This window comes from Anopheles stephensi, chromosome 2 (assembly GCF_013141755.1).
Source record: "Anopheles stephensi strain Indian chromosome 2, UCI_ANSTEP_V1.0, whole genome shotgun sequence".
Classification (NCBI taxonomy): Eukaryota; Metazoa; Arthropoda; class Insecta; order Diptera; family Culicidae; genus Anopheles; species Anopheles stephensi.
Genome location: NC_050202.1, coordinates 63,229,310 through 63,249,882, shown reverse-complemented (window position 1 = coordinate 63,249,882; position 20,573 = coordinate 63,229,310). Strand labels below are relative to the sequence as shown.

General features: G+C 45.4%; 1 protein-coding gene across 7 annotated transcripts in view; it reads right to left on the bottom strand.

The window, feature by feature from the left end:
• LOC118506719 (GATA-binding factor A) overlaps nt 1-15,399 on the bottom strand; it is a 34,670-nt gene extending 19,271 nt beyond the window's left edge. For 6 of the 7 annotated variants that reach the window (XM_036044241.1, XM_036044242.1, XM_036044234.1 and 3 more), the window contains exon 1: nt 14,651-15,399. The gene's annotated coding sequence lies outside the window, so the exon portion shown is untranslated. The remainder of the gene's footprint in view (nt 1-14,650) is intronic. The other variant, XM_036044235.1, reaches the window with a different exon arrangement.
• Nucleotides 15,400-20,573: the final 5,174 nt, after the last annotated feature.

Sequence of the window (20,573 nt, the reverse complement as noted above, 5' to 3'; positions counted from 1 at the left end):
TTACGAATGGAAATTTATGTGCTCTCAATTGTTATTTTCAGCCCGGTGCAGTTTGCACCGTCCGCCCCGTCATAACGTCACTCCGGGCATTGCATTGGGTTGATTGGTTAACTTTTTTGCTTTTCTTTTTTTGGTCGAGGCCGGAAGCCAAAGAAAATATTATAACCGATTAGCCGACCACTTGGAAATTCGCCTTCCCTTTACGATTGAACGCGTCAATCGTGCTGCGCCTTCAGACGGTGAGCTCGATGAGCTCATGCTCACGAAGTTTGCCCACAGCGGAGAATTACTTTGGGCGGAAAAACTGTGCAGCCCGGCAAAAGCGTCCTGAAGTGTTCTTTGTCCAGATGCGTTCCGAGCAAGCACGGAGGATGGGTGGTAGCTCCATCATCATCATTTTCGGACGCATTATTGAGATGTTCAATTAAAATTTATAAGTCGACGCTCGTCTGTCCGTGCGGTGAACAGACATTTTGACCAGACCAGAGAACGGACGTTTGCCTGAGTTATGTTCCAGTTGTTTTTTTGGTGTACTCAAAAAAAAGCTATGATTCATTCAAAATTCCCCAGCTGTACCACTTCCACTTTGCGCTATTAGATGGAAAATTATGGTTTTCACTGTCTGTTATCTACGTTTTCTTTGGTGTGCTGGCAAACAAACGGAACCCTTGCGTTTGTCCAACTCTAGATGGATTTAAAATATGCGATTTTTATAAACATGGTGTGGATGCTTCCGACAGTGAAAACTAGGATTGTTCTACTTTTTAAACCAAATGTTGAATTTTATGTAGTCAAGTTTCATTATGATTAGTATGTGTTACACCAAAATGTAGGTCTTACCGCCACAGCTGTTTCAAAAACTTTGCTTCATGCTTTGTCAAATTCTACTGCAAAGGATTTTGAAATTGTCTGCTAGGACGGTCTTCAAGGAGCTAAGATGTTTACAAAATTAAGAATAAATGGGGTGGTCAATGGTCTCAGTTATAGTTTTGTAAAAGAAAAAGCACTGTGCTGTCGTTCGTCTGTGTGTAGTGTGTATACAATGCAAAAAACCCCAGTGGTGGATCAACCTAGGAGCGGAAGGAGCGGCCGCTCGGGGCCTCGTCAGCTAGGGGAGCCTCGTCGGTGAAGGGTATCCTGTCTCCCTCTGATATCACAATTAGAGGCTCAACTTTTATACCGCTCGGGACCTCGAAATATCTTGACCCACCACTGAGAAGACCCTTTATTTTTTGAAATCGTAGAATTGAACGAATATCAAGAAATCATTGCTAAGATGCATCTAAAGTTTCGTGAAAATATGGTCAACAGATTATAGATGGTAGAACAAGACTGCTCATACAATTCTTTTTTTTTGTCAAGAGTAATAGTAGTTTGGAATAAAATGTTTAATCTTATGAAACATTTTGAACAAGGTTTCAAATTGAATTAACTAAATATTATATCAACTGCTCAACTCAAACGATCATCGTCGAGAAAGATTTGCGATCATCCACCATTTAAACGGCTCATCGGCAACGAATCCATTAAAGTAATTTTATTAAAGATGGCTGCACTGGTAACACATAGGTGTATGTGTCAGCCGCTCAACAAACACACCATACCAGCAAGAGCACCAGCAAAACATACACTACATAAATCATATGGAGAAAATGTGTGCATAAATATCGGTCTCCATTTTGTGCAAACGACTTCAAAATAAATAACATTGCCGCATAATTATATGCATCACGCACAAAAAAAACACACACACCCCATCACACACGAAACAGTGAAATAAATCAACACTACTAGCCGCAGACACACACACACACACACACACACCGGTAAATACCGCGACCGTTCCCACGAAATTATGCTTCACGGTGTGATCTACATACGATGCTGCGTACGATCTCTCGGTCCTGTATGTTATGTTTTCTCCCGCATGCTCTGGTAGTGTATTTTTCATGCTGTCCGTCCTTTCGACAGACGCAATGCAAAGCAACGGAAAGAAAGCAATGGTGAAGGTGAACGCCGGACCAAAACACGCACACTGGTAATGGCAAAACCACGGGCCAAATGCACTTCAAGTGAACGTTCCAGGGTTTCGTCCAGGGATCGCATGTAGCGCACTGGCGCCTTACCCAAATCGCTACCCCCGAGTTCCTGGTCGTCCTCGATCGACAAAATTCGAATGTCCCTTTTTTACCTTGCATGTAGCTGCTGCACGCAGCATGATACATGGAAGTGCTTTATCCTCAAACATTGCCTGTACCACACAGTTCCACACAGGCACCTCACCACGCCGACCGGCAGACCGAACCACAACCAACCAGTTATGAGAAAATTTCACGTCGCTTCAACATTACGCCATCGATCAGGTAGCTGGCTGCGATATGTCTTACGGGCGTTTCGGGCAGACGCTCCAGACAACGGTCCGGGAGAAGAAACTTTTACGAACGTGCACAAATCTTGTCCTCGAAAATTCAACCATTCCCCGAACAACCGGCTTGGCTTTGGTTCGCTCAACATGCAGAATGCAACGATCGCCATAAATTTTTTGCAACCGTCCACTGCGTGCTTACAGCGTTCCGTTTCGTGGGGTAGGACCATGGCGAACGCTACTAGCGCTACTACGATACGACAGGGTGCATATGTTTTTGCCATCACTTCACGGACTGACACCGTGACTTATTAACCAAGCTCGCCCGTGATCCGTTCGCACTGGAACGAGTCGCGTGATTTATGATACCGCACGCATTCGAGCGGACGAACGGCAGCTCAACCGTATCGGAAGCAGCCATGCTAACGGGCGAACAAACGCACTCAACAAAACCGCACCGCGTCTCGCAGTGGTGGTAGTCCGATCCGGGTGACATTTACACCTAATATTCATTACCGCAAATGATGATAAAATGACTCGAGCGAGACTTAATCTCGCTCCGCTCGGTTCGATGCCATCAATCATCTATCGGCCGGTCGCATCATGTGGGTGCTGCCGGGTCTCAACCCGAAAGGCCTAAGTACGCCCGATGATTAGCTACCGGTTGCAGCCAGCGCCATCAACAGCAACTCAGCTTCACAAAGCCTTCCTGCCAGGTCCAGGTATCAACGGCGCTACGGCTGCTGCTCTTCCCATATCTTGCCATAAGCCTATTACGGACATTCCGCTACGGGTTTCGTAGCTCCCAGCCGACGAAGCTCAACCAAACAACGCGCCCGCCTCCGTCAACGCATTCGATAGTTGACGTCGAGTTTGAATTCTTCTTGTCAACCTTCCATCTTCCGCATCAATCACTCCGTTCGCACCGGCTTTTTGGACGGGAACCTGTCATCAACGTCACCGTTGATCTGCTTCCCTAATGAATGAGTCGCACAAACATAGCTTCTGTGTGTCTGGCTCGAGATCTAGATCGTGGATCGCTCGCCTCCCTACCGTTTGCACTTTTTCCTCGAGATCTCTTCGAAGAACCCAACAAACCAACGACAACAAAAAAAACACCAGAAGCACTCTCTCGTGCGCTGGAACAACAAAAGTTACTTATCTAATAGCGCTTATATTTTGAGCCTGCTCTTCAATAACAACATCAACAACCGATCCCTTACGACCTAACCCCTTTTCGTCACCACCAGGCACCAGGAGGATTAGAAGGAAGCATGCATCAGATAACCTTACACCGACCGTAACGCAACCGCCTCCTTCAGCATCAGACTACCTGTGTACGCTTGTGAGTGTGTGTTTTTTCTTCATTTTTCTCTCTCTTGAGCCGAGAAACCGTTGTAATATTGCAGAACAGACACCAACGCACTTCTGTTCCGGGACAGCCCGGCAAAGAATGGCCGTACCGGATCGGTGCAGAACGATCGATCGATCTGCCACTTGAGATTTTTCGTTCGCGATCGTACCTGCTAGATACCCGACCGTACTGATCGCCGTAGACGATCGCGTGGACGAGATACGCCAATAGCCACAGTAAGGAGAACGAAGTGAAATCGGAAAACACTCCCATTCCCGGACTACCTGTGTTACGGGACCCGTGTGGGTTTGACGATATGTAGTTATTTCGATGCGCTCCCGCTCCTAGTGCCAAATCAAAGACGAAAAGTGAAAGAAAAGCAAATAGGTTAGTCTGTGGCAAAGTGCCAAAAACGGGATGATACCTGTGACCCTGCCGGAAATGATGATTTATTGACTTTACAGGGATTAGGTCGGGAGGGTTTTTTTCTTTCGGGGTCACGTAATGTAACGCAACGGCGTCAGGTAAGCGACGGGTCCTTAGTTTTTGACAAAACGATTTCAGTTTCTTAGAAAAAAGGACAACCGGATGTTGCTTTAAGTGAAACATCACAACATTGCTGAAAATATTACATCACTATTGTTTACAGAAGTAATTTGGGGAGGCTGGGTTGTTTGGACAGAGAAATTGATGTTTTTGTTTTGAATATTACTAAAATAAATAGAGCAAAAAAATAAATATAAAACACATCGATGGTTACATAGGAAAGCTGACGAGCTGTGAAAATGCTGAAAATGTTCATTAAAACTGTAACAATACCACAATGATCTAACGATCCCCCCAACTATCTAACATCTTCTGTATCATGTGTGCGTGTCAATCATGGTTAAAACTTGAACTTCAGTTATCGGAAAAAATCGGTTATCCGGTACATAAGACAGAACCGGAGATCAAATCCCATCCAGACCGTCTCTCCGTACTGGCCAGGAGCGGATCTAACAGTAGGCGGCCGTTTAGGGCCACCAGACTCCGGTCAGCAAATCTCTAAATTAGTTATGTAGATAGTAGGTGCCTCAATTTCCATTCTGCCTCTAAGGAGCTTGATTCACCAATGGGAGTTAACATACGAAAAATCTACGGGTAAAAACAAATTGCAGATAGCTAGAAATGGCAGGCTGAGACTCTTCGAGGCTTTGTAGTGCCAAAGAAGCAGGGAATTAGTTAGTTTTGAATAACTTTATATCTGCTCAAAAATGTTGGAGATCATGAAGTACATCCTTCAACATGAAAAAAGGTTATTACATGAGCTCTCGGCAGTCTTGTTAGCCAAGTAAAAGCAGTAAAAATTGATGCAGAAATTATAGGCCTTGTCTTTATGCAAAATGAGCCGTCAGTCACTCTTCGTCAGATGGTCGGGGAAAATGTATATTCGACAGTAAGCTTGTCATCCATTACAAGAACTCTAAATTCGCCCCAGCAGACAACTTTAGAATTATTTAGGCTAAGTTAGATGAGATTATTTTGAAGTATGTATTCAAGAATACAGTATTCCATCAAAATTGAAATGAATTGAGCTATCTGTAGCACTTCTTTTTTTAACTGTCCTACAAGAAACATTTGCAAGTTGGACTTCAAAAGTATGGAACGTATCTTCTACACCATCTGCACCAGATAATATGATTCTAAGGTTGTGATTCTTCATCCTCAAGAAGTATTGGCTTATTATTTATGGGTTCCTGGGCCTGCCGTGCGAAGACCGTTGCCACTAAGGGGGATTCTACACCTTGAAAATATGTGTACGACTGTCTGCTACAACTTGCTAACTTGAACACAATCTACATAACTACATCACTCAAAAAAAATCCTCTTTTCTACAAATGTAAAACTATTCACACACATAAACTTCAACGTGAGCTGAATTATTCATAAACAACCTGCACTTCTACCAGCTGATATACTTCAAAAACTTTCCGCTAATTGTACCACAAGAATGTCGTAACAAATTGAAGCTTCACTGCCAAAAGTGGTATCCCTGTCCGCTCCTACACCTTCTAAAAGATCCATCCCATCCAGCCCAACTCTTCCATCTTAATTGCATCTCACGACTTCAGAGCTCCAACCACACTGCACCCCACCAAGCGGACAACAATTTTCGAAAGTGACCCGAGTACAATGTTTCTGGCACCAATAAAGTGCAAAATTGATGAGGCACTGTCGAGTTCTGTGAGTGTTGCATATCAGAAAAACAAAAACCAGAAAAGAAACACACACACACCATCTTACGCCAGTGGGAAGCGATAAGCGCTGGGTTTTCCTTCTTGGAAGGAAATGGGGAGCTGGTGGAGAGCACAGTGGGACGTGGTTTTAATTGCACCTTCAAACGCAACCCTCGCATCGATCTTCCGGCACGAAGTTCACGAAAACAGCTTCTGCAAGCCAAAAGCAACCAGTCTCCCGGTGGCTGGTGACCATCATCATCATCATCGCGTTGGATGATTTTCACGTTGCAAATTGATGTAAACTGTACGTGGCTTGCGATGGCCGCCAAGGCTGAAAGCTGAAAGCGTCCCAAACACCACAGCACAGAAGCTTACAGTTAATCATCCAAATTGCTTACCCGGTACGCTTACCCGTGGCTACCCACGGTCTTTGGCCCAGCCCGCGCAGGGTTCGCCAAATTAGGAAGCTTAATAAGAAACGTTAATTAATTGCCAAAAGTAGTAGCTTACTACGGATCGCTACCTTTCGGCGCGGCACCATCGTGGGTGAACTGTGCCGGGGGAGTTGTTTTGGGGCAAAAGCATTATACCGGACCTCACTGTCCCTCGCCGATCCGCTCCTCCCGTACGTCAGGAGAACCTCATTACGCAACCCATCGGCGGAGGAACGTCGGGAAAGCTGAAAACTATTCAGCATGGCCAACAAATTGTCTTACGACTGGACCGCATGCCATCGGCTCATTTAATGCCACAAATTATGGTACTACCATACCAGCGTACCAGCGCGCTAGTTTCAGTCCCCCTCGCTGACCACACGTGGCAGGGTCGGAAGGAAGATGGGGAAACAATTTTCACCCTCCTACTTTTTCGGGTTCCTTTTTTGATTAGTCCATCAAGATGGAAGTTGCCAGCAGCCGGGTGGATAGAATTCCTCCCACATACGCACACACACAGTGCACAACTCCGGCGGGCCCGAGCGTGCGCAATAGCTGACCGGCTGTTACCGACCTTTGTTAATTAAAATGTTTCAACCGTTCCCTTCCAGAGAGACCCGGCCTTCCAAGTCCACTGAAGCCCTTGAAGTCGTGAGCTCGAGAACAACTCCGTTCTATGAATCCTGAGCTGCTACAATCACATTCAATATGGCGCCGTTGGCGAATTGACGGTTGCATGTCAGCGTCCAATATATCTTTCGCTTAGCACCACTGCCCTGTCACACGGTGTGGACAGTTTTATGACCCTCATTCAATTTCTCCGCTCACTCCACCCCACACTGACACTTTAATTTCTTTCCAATCAATAGCTCTCTTCGTGGTGCGACCCTTTCCGACATTTGACGCCCATAAAACTCGGTTCCCTACGCTACGGTACAAAGTGTCACCACCGATGATGGCGCTCATTATCAGACAGCAAAACATTCTCATCATCATCAGCAACCAATCCTATCCCGCACTTTATGTCTCTATTTGTTTGAAAGGCAGGAAGGTTGATTTGTCCGCGAGCTTCGTAAGCAGTTGCAGTACTACAAATTGGCCGGTGAAAATGTTCCGGCCGTCGCTTTGTTTCCGCGGGAAATGATGCTCAATAAAACATACGGTTGAGGAGAAGCTGAAAAAAACAATTCCACCCCAAACGACACAACTGGCCTGGTAACTAGCGTCTCAGGGCGCGCAAGGGTTTTTGCTTTTTGCTGGTGGAACAATCGCACTACCCAATGCCACCGTGTGGGATGCTTAACCCCAGATGGTAAACGGAAGACGAGAAACAGAACCAAAAAAAACACACACACACAGAACGAACCGATGAGTTATAGGAGAATGCCATTAAGCAAAACCAAAGCCGACAGGGCAGCAACTTCAAGGAAAAAAACGAGCCTGCCTAACATAAGCACATAAAACCCACCGAATGCCCGGTGCGGAAGAAGCTCTAAAAGAACACTTAAGTGCCGACCGACCCGTCTTGGGTATGGGTGATAGTAAATAACGACCAGAACAAATGACTCTTCTCCCGACCGATCCGCGCGACACGCAGCGATGTCATACACTGGTTTGTCAGGCTGCCGCCGGGCAAGTTGTCGCTTGTAATATGATGAAGAGATCTTCCCATCGACGCAGCAAGGACCGAGCGCAACCAACTTCTTAAGGGCTTCGACTATAGGAGAGAGAGAGAGAGAGGAACGAGGAACGAGATGATCTATAAACAGGCCAGGGTGAATAATTACGATTCAATAAACCGTGATGATGTGGTGACATTAAAAAGGAAAACGGAATGTAAGGCAGGACGTGCGAAAGAGTGCTCGCCTACACTGAGTGTTCGACTCTTTATTATTTATTAATCTAACAGGACACTTTTGCATCAGTACTTGCCTCTGTTCAATCTTCGAAGCGAATAACCACAAATTCCTATCTACGAAATCACCTCAGGTGCTTTGATATCCACAAAGTTCACATCTCCTTTTTATTATAACACCATCTATCTTATCACCAACATTATTCCGATGTCCGACACATTTACACTTCCCGGTTCGGTTGCTTGATCGCTCGTGAAATTTGATCCTTACCACAATGCTATCACACGCGTCTGATCATCTGCCTCGAACGATCGGCATCAAATCATTGCAACTTTCCAACTACAATTTTTATCAACCACTAAGTTCTGTGTCTTAAAGTAAGATGTACCACATCGATAACTTCATCCCGGCACAAAGCGCCCAACGGAACTCGCGAGGACACTGAAGCAACTCGCGGAAACAAACATTAGTCGATCGAAACCAGCACGTTAAGCACGACCACGATCACCTACACGGCGTATCATATTTCAACCCCCTCACACGCTAACGCTCAGCTGCCACTGGGTCCAGTGGAGGGCCTCTCCATTCGCGAATACCTTTCGCTGCGTTTGGCGATCTGATCCAACCGAAAACTGCACCCGCGTACACTTAAATGACTCTCGCACGCACACAATCCTTGCCCGATGCACCGTTTCCGTTTTCGGTGGTTTATTTTTATGTGGCCGTTCATTTTATTCCTTTTGCCACTTGAAAATGTTCAACCGAACGGCGGTATTAAACAGAAGCAATCGGCGAAGGTAGCCCCGGCTGGAGAAAGCTCTTAGCCCCGGGCAGCTACACGCGCACAGGATACGATGGCCTCCGAAGTTGAAACTTTTCACCGCACAACAATTACAGAAATTAGTCCCAGCACTTAGCGATCCAGCTGAGCCGGGCCACTTCAGCCGGCTGAAGAGGACGTGCGTGATTTACTTGCCTGCCTGTCCTGTCGTTTCATGGAACATGTGTGTGTGTGTGGGTGTTTGTCAGTCGGTAAGGTGACACAGGAACGGAGAAAGTATGTGAGTTAAAAATAATCGATAAACAGCGACGAGGTTAAGATTGATAAGACCGGGAAGTTCATTACTCATTTCAAAGGATCGTTCCGGTTGGTTTTGTGGTTGAAGATCGTTATGAATCGTTTATGGAAGTATGAGTAATGTTTTTAAAAACTTCAAACACTCACTACCACACATCAGGAGCAAGACAAGCACGCGACATTTTTATTTGAGGCTATTTTTAAAGCTCCCTAGCTGCTCGGCGACGAGTCTATTAACAGATGGAACATTGAAGCTGACTAATCTTAAAAGGCTCTTTTGTCATATCGTGTCGCTCGAGTTTTCCGCCGAAGGGTTTCCATACGTCCCATGGCAATGAGGGGAACCCGCATACTAATAATAACCGAATCTACTAATCAAAGGCTTAAAATCCTGAAAAACTGATTACAACTCGGTGCCCCATCACAGGTGTGCAGGCAACTCAAGCATTCGCGTCCGGAGAGCGGCCGGATTGCAAACCGAAGTTGCGTGCTTGCTGCTTGGATTATGTCCACAATATGCATATAAAGTTTAAGCCTCATTAGCATTAGACAGAGAAGGTAAGGTTCGGCAGGGCATTCGAGCGTCACGTTTGACCGCTGATGGAAAGAAACACCACCAACCATGTTGTATGTAGTGCATCCCGGCTGTGGTTGATATTGCTCAGGCTTCGCTCAGGATTATTTGTTCGTGACACACACGCACACACTCCGAGCATTTAAATTCCTGCTCAAATATTTAAACAAAACTTTAATCGATCCCTTTTATAGTTTGCCGACAAGGCCAGTCCGGAAAGCCCCCGAAAAGCTCCATTTGTCACTGCACTGCATACCGCACATTCCAAAGCGCTTATTCGCGACTAGACCAACAAAATCTGTATGTGGTTTTTTCCCTTACAAACCACTAAAAGCCTCCTGCCGAACTAGTAAAGAAAGTAACGCAAGCGAACAAAGTGAAGCGTGAATAAAAACCTCACCTTTTTCGCGACAGAGTGGTCTTAATTGAAAATTTCAATCAATGATCAATTAAAACAAATTGTTGTCGCATAAAATTTGCATACATCTAAGCGCTCTACGCACCGGGAGCTTCAGCAACAGCTCTCCCAAACCAAACAAAAAAAAACCACTCAAAAACTGAAGCCAAAATTCGTGCAAAAGAAAAAGCGCGCTGAAAGCAAAACCCCCGCTCCGCAAGGCGTCGGCTACACATTAGCGGCTTCTCAAAACAAAGGCCACACTTGCCACAGTGATCCCGGTTGTGGATCGCTCGATCAGTGTGCCCGGAGTTGTCACAGAACGTGAACGGAATGGGTTGAACGGGGAGAGAGAATTTGGCCGGACTTTGCACAAAGTAGCCCTAATGGAGCCATGGACAGCAGAATGGCGGTTGTGGGCAGATCAAGACCCCAGTCTGGTCTCCCCTCCAAAAAAACAAAACAACAACAACCAAACACAACCGAAACGATCGCTACGCTCGAAAAAAAGAGGCACTCGCGCACACAAAGCGAGCCGCGACCGGCAGTATCAAAGAGCTGGCCGCCAATCGACACAACCAAAGAGTGTGTCCGAGCCGATGGATTTCAATGTATTTTGAATAATTTTTCTTCACTTCCCAAAAGTGCCGATTTTTCCGTTCCGTCCTCGTTGACGATTGGCAAACGAGGAGGTGGGGGAGAAGGGAACCGGTCGGCCAAGGAGCAGATTCTCTAGTCACACGCACACTGTTCAGCCGACGAATTAGCGAGCCGTCTCGACCGTTTGCCCCGGGTAGGTGTCGGTTGGCGGGCATTCCATGGTCCGGGCCTGCGGTGTCGGAAACACTTTTACGGATACGGCCTACCGTTCGCCGACTCGGTGCCGGCCCCAGCTCACGCAACCCCTTCAAAGGCCGGCGAGGCCGAAAATAATGTTTTAAGTGAAATTTTATTTCCTAATAAAAGAATAATTATGGTCGTTTTCATCGACATCGCTACAACGGTCGACCGGGCTGGCCGGGTCCGGTCTGTCAGATCAATTCGAGGCGTACGACACACACACACACACACACACAGAGCGACAAGCGAGACCGAAACCAGTCAGATCACCGAAGACGAACAACAGTAGAACGGGGCAACTGGTGATGGTGGTTTTACGGCTTGCTCGACTCGGTTCTAAACGCGATGATCTAGCTCTACGATTTCGACGCACCGGCGGAACTGGTCCAGCGGTACATTAAAAGCTTTACGAGCCCGACCGTAAACGGTAGGTCTACTGCATCAGAAGAGGGATGCAACATCGCGGACTGCCCAGGGAACGGAATGTGTGTTGTGACAGTGCCGGACAGTATAATGTTGTCTAAATGGAGTTGGTTGACGAAGTGGTGGCAGACGATTTCCGACCAAGAATCAATCATTCGCGCCGTCCAGGAAAGCGTGCATGAGAGCTAAGCACAAGCGAGCAAAAGCACCGGGTTCGCGAACGCATCACGATTTAAAACAAAACCATTAATCTGATCGAGAAGAATGATCGTTCAAGGATCTTCGTCCAGCCGGGTGTTTATTTTTTTCCACTTGGGCGCTATATGGTCGAGTTTCAGATTGCACCGAAGACGAGCCGTGACGTATGTGTGATTTATTGTGCATTAAACTCCCTTCGCACGACGTGAGGGCGGAATGTATTTGACGAGCAACGAGAAGGAAGAATACACAGTAAAAATGGTTTATGGTGGAGGATCTTTACCGGCTTAAAATAAAAAAGGATTGCACACTGCCACAGTGCTATAATTATAGCAGCAACTCTAAGCTCACCAAGCATCTTAATTCCCGAGAAGTCCGCAAGAATATATTCGAACATATTAGATGTATTTCTCATAAAAGAGATCTGTTTCTTTCTTAAATGTCAGCCACGGTTTTTCGTATAATAGTTTCAACAGGTCTCACATCCAGCTGTTGACACCTTTACCACTGTCCGTCCCGGATTATATGGCCACTCGCAGATAATAATGTAAACAGTCGTAAAAAAGTTTTACGATCTCAGATCTCGGTGTGATTGATCCAGTGGGGCCAGTTTTTTTTTTGTCGTCCGATCTTCGGTCCCCGCGGTCCGGTCGTGCCAATAAAAACGAGCCTTTCGGAATGATGAGCCAAATCCATTAGTGCATTGATGCGTTGGAAATAAAGCATAACTTTAAGTGGAATATCTGATGCATGATGATATAGTACAGAAGAGTAGAGAGAGAGAGGGAGAGAGAGGGAGAAAACAACAGGAATGATCCCATAAAGTCCATCGCTCCACCTCCACAGCTAGGCGACCACAACGTTGACCACAGTGAGAGAGTGGTCCGTTCGGTTTCGCGAATTGGTGCTTTAAATGTTAAGCTGATCGATCAGAAATCCCGAAATCGATTTGGCACACCCTCCTAAATCAAACCGTTTATTAGAATTAGATCAGCAAAACGCTAGCCGCGTGTGTGATCTCATACACAGCTTCCACGGGGTTCAAGGTTTGTCAGTCCATTCCATTACGAAAAAGAGCAAACTCATTGAGCTAAACAGCTTATATCGCCAACTATGTAACTGCTTCTAGCTCTTCTCCGTATTTTTTTCTTCTTGTCTTGTCTAAATCATGTTCACTTATGAATATCCCGATCCCGCCTGTTCACCTGCTCACCATCCCAACAAAACCATTCATACAAAGCTCATTCACGCTGGTTCAGCTCCATTCATGAACGCTGATGCTCGAAAGTCTCCTGTCCGAAAATCGCACGAAACCTTTCGATTAACCCTGCGTGCGACCGCTAAAAACTCGTCACGTCGGATGTTGAAAGCGGTGAGCGAAATACGCCGGCGGATACGCCGAGTGACTAACCAACGGAATCAAAGATCACAGGACACGGCATCATAACATCCGCCGGCAAGATCACTCGCGAACGTCGTCGATCGTGCGAACGAAAGACACGGCCAAAGAGCGTCTGCAAGAACTGGTTGCAGGAGGAACAGGCAACAAAACAGGCAAACAGAAACAAAAGGTGATATCTCGTGGGTCCGCTCCAGTCGGATCAGAATATTCTGCCAGCGGTTGCGATTAATCCGTACCTTCGTCAGGGTTCGGTGCCACCGTGGACGATCGACGACGATTTTGACTAATTTTCACCGCCAAACTAGATACACGATTTTGGACTTAAAGGTTCTTAAGGAGGTGATCCTTCGGCCCCGAGAATCGCACGCCCCGCAAGATCAATCGCCCGGTGGTCGGCCAGTTTGATGGAGAGCTCCCGGATTTGTGGCACGTTTCTTTTCATTCTGATTTACTTTGGCTTTGGTGTATGTTCCTTGATTTTTTTTGCTCTCTCTCTTTCTCTCTCTCTCTCTCTCTCTCTCTTTCAAGTTGGCCCATTTGAGAGCACGAGACGGAGAAGAATAAATTTGGTGATATCGGGATGGTACACGATTCAATACTTCCGATGGCGGTTTCCCCGTTTTTGATCCGTTCCGTCACGTGTAAATGTTGCGACAGTGATTGAATGAATTATGAATGAATTGATACAGCCGATATCGCGCTCATGTACGCATTATCGTACACTTGTACGCACAACATCGATAGCTATAAAAGAGGTTTCCTCTATTGGAAAGTAGGAGCTTCAGGTTCCTAAATTTCTATTACATCCCTTCATTTCTACTCTCATTCTTTTAACAATTCCTAGTTGATCTCCATTTTGTCTTGATGACCTCTTTAAAGTTTGCTTAAAGAAACAAACACATAAACTAGCATCAATATATGTTTTACTTTGCATAGACATGGTTGCTTAAAGTTTTTAACGCCCCTGGGACGCATTGGCGCACTATAAACCTTGGTGCTGGTACACTAATCGATGGAATCTTTTTACCAATTAACAACAAAGTAGATCCACCAGCTCCTCCAGCCTAGCCGAGCCACGTTTATGATTGGTACTCAGTTGATTATGATCTCGCTCTCGTTTGCCAGCCAGTTATGACAGGCCTCCCAGCAGAGCAGTCCGGGCCGAGTTGTCTCGATCGATCCGGTGTTTCCTTACTGCCGCGATTTGATTGCCGACCGCCTAATTGGTGCCATTAAATTTAATGATTTACGTGCGACCGCACATAGTTGTAGCGTGTTTACTTAGGCAAAAGGTGCCACTTTTATCGGTTGCTCCATTTCTTGGTTGCTCCAGTCGCTACTTGCACCCAGCGAAGGAGTGCACCTCGGCTCGCTCGGCATTTCTACACCGTGCGGATGGCGTAGTTGTGGCCGAAGCATCTACCATTATCGTAAATAAGGTGTAGAAATAATTCCAACCGCGTGGCCATATCGCGCGCTACCCCATTAGAAAACAAATCAATTTGCTTACCTTAGTTCTTATTGACACGCAGTCACACGGGGAATGTCTGCCTGTTGTCTGCCGAAGGCTAGGCTCCACTTTCCTCAAGGTTGTTGGAACTTAACGAGGCATGCACTCACGTATTAGCAGCACAATATTAGCAGTAATTACTTGGTACACTGAGGCCACTTACGCAGGACTTCTAGACCAGAGCGCAAAAACGTATCGTGTTTTTCTAAATCATCACTTTTTAGTATACTTTCACGCTTGGTTAAATACTTTTCTTCTTGTTGTATCACACACTAACAATGTTTCACTTTGCATTAAACATTTGCTGTACTTCAGGCTCACTTCAAACTTTCTGCTTTTAAGGACATCCGTAACTTCTCGTTTTTATTAAAATTTGGAAATTTTACACGCCTGTTCTAGACTATCCAAATCAAAATGAACACCAAAAACTATATATTATATCCACCACTTTGCAAAAAGTAACACTAGGGAGTTTTTTTTTGTTTAAGAAATACTTCCACTCACATCAATCCCAGTTGAGCACGGTTACAGCAATGCTGTGTGTTCACTGCTAAACAAGATGTATAGATTCCACCGTGGATAGCTTCCAGGACACGCATCACTTTATCACTAATTACCGAGCTGTGTGAATCAGCACGATAACACGCTTATCGCACGTACAAGATAATGTTTGAGATATTTTCGTAGCAAATACGCGCGCACCACCGAAAAACACTTCCGTCCAAAACAAGCGACGAACGCAAACTAACTGGTCGCCATCTGGCGAAGCGAGCAACGCCAGATTATTCGTATGCTGGCGGCAGCCACGCCTCGCCTCACAACGGAGCACTAAAATGGCGGACGAAAGGAAAGTGGGCGTGGCTGTACGTACGTACGAAGCGGCGAGCAAGTAAATCAAAACTTATCGGCTTTTGGCTATGATTTTAGGGGCAGGCGAGCATGAAAACATAATTAAGAGCATTTTTAACACAATTTCTCATTGTTGACAGCAATTAAATTGCTTCAATTTTATTTTTTTAAATGTCAGCTTTCGCGTCATATGTTCAATAACAATTAAATAGCTTCGTTTAACGAGCAACCAGGAATTTATTGAATTTTTGAGAACAAGTTTAATTTATATGAAGCTGTTTTACGGTAAGTAAACAATATCGTGGTCATTATGAGCTCACATACACCGAGTCGGGTCGCCGTTCCAAACAATTATTTTTTAACTTACATCAGCGTTCAGGTTTTGTTTTTTGGTTTCCTTTTATCAGCACACATTAGAGTTGTGTCATATGTGTGTTATCAAACCACTCTGTTTCCGACTCGGTATCGTATCTCCCGGTCGCTACCCACCCATGGCGTATGGAGAAAGCCCATTCCAAGATTGTACATTTTGCGTTTCGAAGTCCTTTTGAAGAAGCTCGCTAGAAAACTAATTGCAACCCTGGCTGGATATCTTTCACTCACTTCAATGGAATGTACTTTAAGTGTGTTTCAAACAAATGCTTGGATTTTGTTTGTTAAAAACTGTATCCACAGCACATATTCCTAACGTTCGGCAGCTCACCAAACTGGTAGTGAGCTCTGGAAAGCTTCAAACAGTAGATAGTTGAATATTGATATCCAGCTATATCAACGCTAAGCCTTCCCCTACTCCGGATGCTGCCGCGGTAGGTCACACATACACTCGAAATCTCGATCACGATACGCCACAACCCGGGGACACATGCTAAATCCACGCGACGCCCATCGAAAACCGGAGGCGCCATCCAGAAGCGTCCCACAATCAGCCCCTTTTCTCGATCGATCCCAAAAGTCAGATTGCAGACAATAGACACATAAAACTGTCACATAAAGTCCCGTGGCGCCTTGGTCTGCGAAGGGTTTCACTCTACAGCGTCCCTACGGTTAAAGCTTGCGTGCGTCCATCCACCTGAGCGCATCGGCGGACGAATTTGTCTGGCTCGGCGTGGTGCATCGTACGGGTGGAATGCGTGCGTTGCGTAACCGTAATATTCGTCATTGACCATTTCGGACCATTCTGGACCGTCCGTTAGGCGTCACAGCTAACCTCTCAGGCAGTCCCAGTGATCGGGCCTGATGTGTCTTCGAAGGTGGTACGATGCTTCCTTGTTTTGTTGCTGTTGCTTTTTTTTCCTTCGACCGATTCTGGAGGTTGTCCATTTTTTTGTCCATGTGTGTGTGTGTTGTAAATAGGATCCCTTCTTGGTCAACCCACAACGATCACGCCAGATTGACGCTGAGCCAGCGTGAAATTAGTCCCCGAATGTGTGTGCTTGTCGTGTCGACCCATAATTCATGAGTCTAATGGAGCGTTCTTTTGCAAAGGTCTCTTGAGCACAAATAGAGCATGTTTAGTGAATGAAATCTTGGCTAGCTCATGAATCTATAAATTGATCATCCTTATTTGTTCCCAATGTCTTAAAAAAAAGACATCCAACTTCAAATGCATAAACTTACGGGAAGACATATTGCTAGAGCTTTGCTACAACCAGTAGCTCAACCATCAGAAATGTTTAATCCTACTGCATATTCAAATAGTAAATAAAGAACCTAAAATGAACGAGAAATATAGGTCTTCAAATTACACATCTCTAATGAACTATTGGTCGTCCATTTGCTACATCAACTATTGGCCCAACCATTCTCTCCTGTCAGGTTCGTTACTTTAACTTCATTCAAGCAAACATTCAACATTCTCACCATCGCTTATTGCAAAAGCTCTCCTTTAAGCCGTGCTTACGGACACCTTAAAGCATTTTGGTGTTAACTTAATGTACTTTAATGTTGCCGTGTGTACAGACTAGCACCCGGTCGCCCCGATATTGATGCCACATTGCACCCGAGCATGATTTATTAGCCCAATGGCTCTCTCTCTCTCTCTCTCTCACACACACACACACACACACTTCAGGCTAATCTAATCCTTGGCGGTAAATACAGTTTTACTCGTTTCTGATACCCCCAAGGGAGGAGGAGGAGGAGGCCAAACCAACCAACCAACCCAGCCCACCAACGCGGGTAATACTTTCCAAAACCTACGAATTAAAATCTGCCCAAGTCTCCTGTCCCCCCGAAGTATACCACCTCTCCTATAGCACCCAAGCCAGGGATCCTGCATCAAAGCTCCCGGTGCATTGCATACGGGCTGCACTTTCCGCGTCGGTAGCAGCTTTATTAACAGCGTGGTTTTATTGCCCACCAGTAGTAGTATCGGGGCCAATTAAATTTTGGTTTTATTTACTGATAATTCCAACCTGCCACGTACTTCAACCAAGCCTCCCATTTAATCTGGTGCTCACCAAAGCCATTCTTTGATCAGTGAAAAAAAAACAGTTGAGCCTCCTCCAAAAATGTTGCAGCTTATGGCGCCAGTTTATGATGGGTCTCCTACGCACTTTATCATCGCGTTACCATTTCTTCGATAACTGGCCAATAAAATCGACTTACGGACAAAGGCAAACGAGAACGGAAAGAAACGCGAGCTTGAGAGGAGTGCGCGTTCATTTTATTTAGCTTTTGATTCTGAGCTCTCGAATCGAAACGTTTACATAAACTGCCAATGAAGAGATTCGCAACTATGAAGTACTGCTGGGACCGGCTTTAAGACAGTCCAGACAATGTGCGATTTTATTTTAACGAACTGATTCCGCATAACTGCTTCATTGTGCTGTGGAAAAAAATGAAGTAACCAAAGCAGTAGTACGCCTACCGACACTCTACTTTATAGCTTCAATTGTTTTGTTCCGATCACAATTCCATCGGCTGGTTTTAGGGCCCATGTCTTAAGGACCCCTTTCTTCTTGTGGTGCATATTCCAGCCTGTCCAGCAGTAAACCCCGTCTCTCAGCATTCAAACCAAACGCCCGACAGGAGAAAGGCTTTCTATTTTTGAAATTTTACGACCAAGAAAATGGTCGTAAAATGGAGGCCTCCGTTAGAGCCAGCCCACCAACCAAGGGATCTTACGGTGCTATGGGTTCCGGCGGTGGGCCCGCAAAGGAGATGATGATTACACCATTGTGCGCCCATTCCAACCATTCCACTCGCAGGGGGTGACGTTGTGCAGTTAGAACCGCAAAACCCGATTTCCCCGATCCCGACAACGGCCCATAATGGTGTAATAAAATGGGTTCTTATCATGCACGGTGGCATTAAACGGAAAGCAGCGAAAGTAATGAGATGGAAAACATTTCCCTACTGCAGGCTGAGAATGGGCTGGCACAAGGGCAGGGAAAATGGAGAACAATGGTGGAGATTAGGGATAGTTTTTCTTAGACCAGGGTTTTCAGATTCCTCAGGTTATGCCTATAGCGTCATCTCTGGTTCGTTTCCTAATCCAAATCACATGTGGAAGATGTTTTACTTCTTGACTTAAATTTCCCGTGCTAATGCTTCTGGAAAACTTTCCCCTAATCCTCACAATAAGTCTTGTGACCTGATATAGTACCTCAATAAATCATATTTGGCATATCTGCCAAGCGGTTCAACGATATGTTTACATGACTTTGACATGAAATCAAGCAGCACAGCGTGATTGGCGCTTATCTGGAATGAAATTGTAATTTGAAGCGATTTATTCTTTTTTCTGCTTCCCCGGTACCACTGCTCATTACGGCTAAGCACATGTCAATTAAAATCATTCTCCCATTGCACGCTTTTGCAATGGTTGCATGACGCTGCCTGCCCGGTGATGCATGATAATATCTTATCCATGGCGCCAAAACAGCAAGCACGAGCCGCTGCTGCCCATAAGTTCTCCATTATACAACAACTTTATTAAGGTGTCGAATTAAACATTCTCCAATGTGAAAGCTTACCTTGCAATTCCTGGGTTGACGCACAACCAAACTGAGTCGAAGGGCTAGGTGGATTCAACTGTAATCGCGCTTGATCAACAACGTGGAAAAAAAAGGACGCTCGGTAGAGAGTTTTCTTTCCCTTTTTATGTTTGGGTGCTGTAACCTAAACCTGGCTCCTGGCCCGGGCTGCCACTTCCGACCCGAACAGCCACACGAAATATCCGAGCGCTATCAGCTTCTATTAATATTTATGTACCTTTGGCTACGCGAGCTTTATAGCTTTATTTGACCATAAATATTAATTGAAACGTTTAAATGACCATAAACGCGTACTCGTTGCCGCTGCAGCACTCAGAACTATCACAAGCTGGAAAATGTTATGCTGTACGGGCGCATGAGTGTGTGTGCGTGTGGGGTCGTTTATGTTCCTTAATTGTGGGTACGCTTTATGCTCATCATCATCGAATGGTTATAAATAAATGCTATAAAATCTATTCGTGGTTTATAGCGAGCTTGTGAGCAGTTAAATCGGAAACGGAATTCTAACACATTCAAACGTTTCTATTTGAAGCTACAATAAGGTTGTAAACGTATAAAAAATCTCATCTAAATAGAAAGACAAACAAGCAGCCCATAATTAACTAATTAAGATCTGTGGACACGAAATAAATCCTTTTCGTTTTTTTGGTGCCTTATTTTTATATCAACAGCATAAATTGCCCTTTTCGTTATGCTCAAAATATTGCTGTAGTATGTGGCCCAGCCCTCGGTTCTCCACATCGTAGATCATTTTTAAACACTATTAAGCTTATCTTTGGCAGTGGTTTTGAATGTTTCTTTCATCCGCCACCAAGCAAATACAAAATTAGGAGAAACAAAGAAGGCACAACAATCTAAAGCACCAAGCAAATTATCCACCCCGAGAACGACATTCTGGCGCCTCCCATTAGCTGCTGTCCACAGGCAAAGCCAACAAACACCGGAGTCTGTACTGTGTATGAAAGTGCATCCTAGCGCCTCATCGCGATCAGAGCGATCCGCAATCCGCGAAAAAGACTCGCGTCCTGCCGTTGCGGCCAAGCTGGTTTGCCGGCCTCTACGCAAACCGTGCCCGA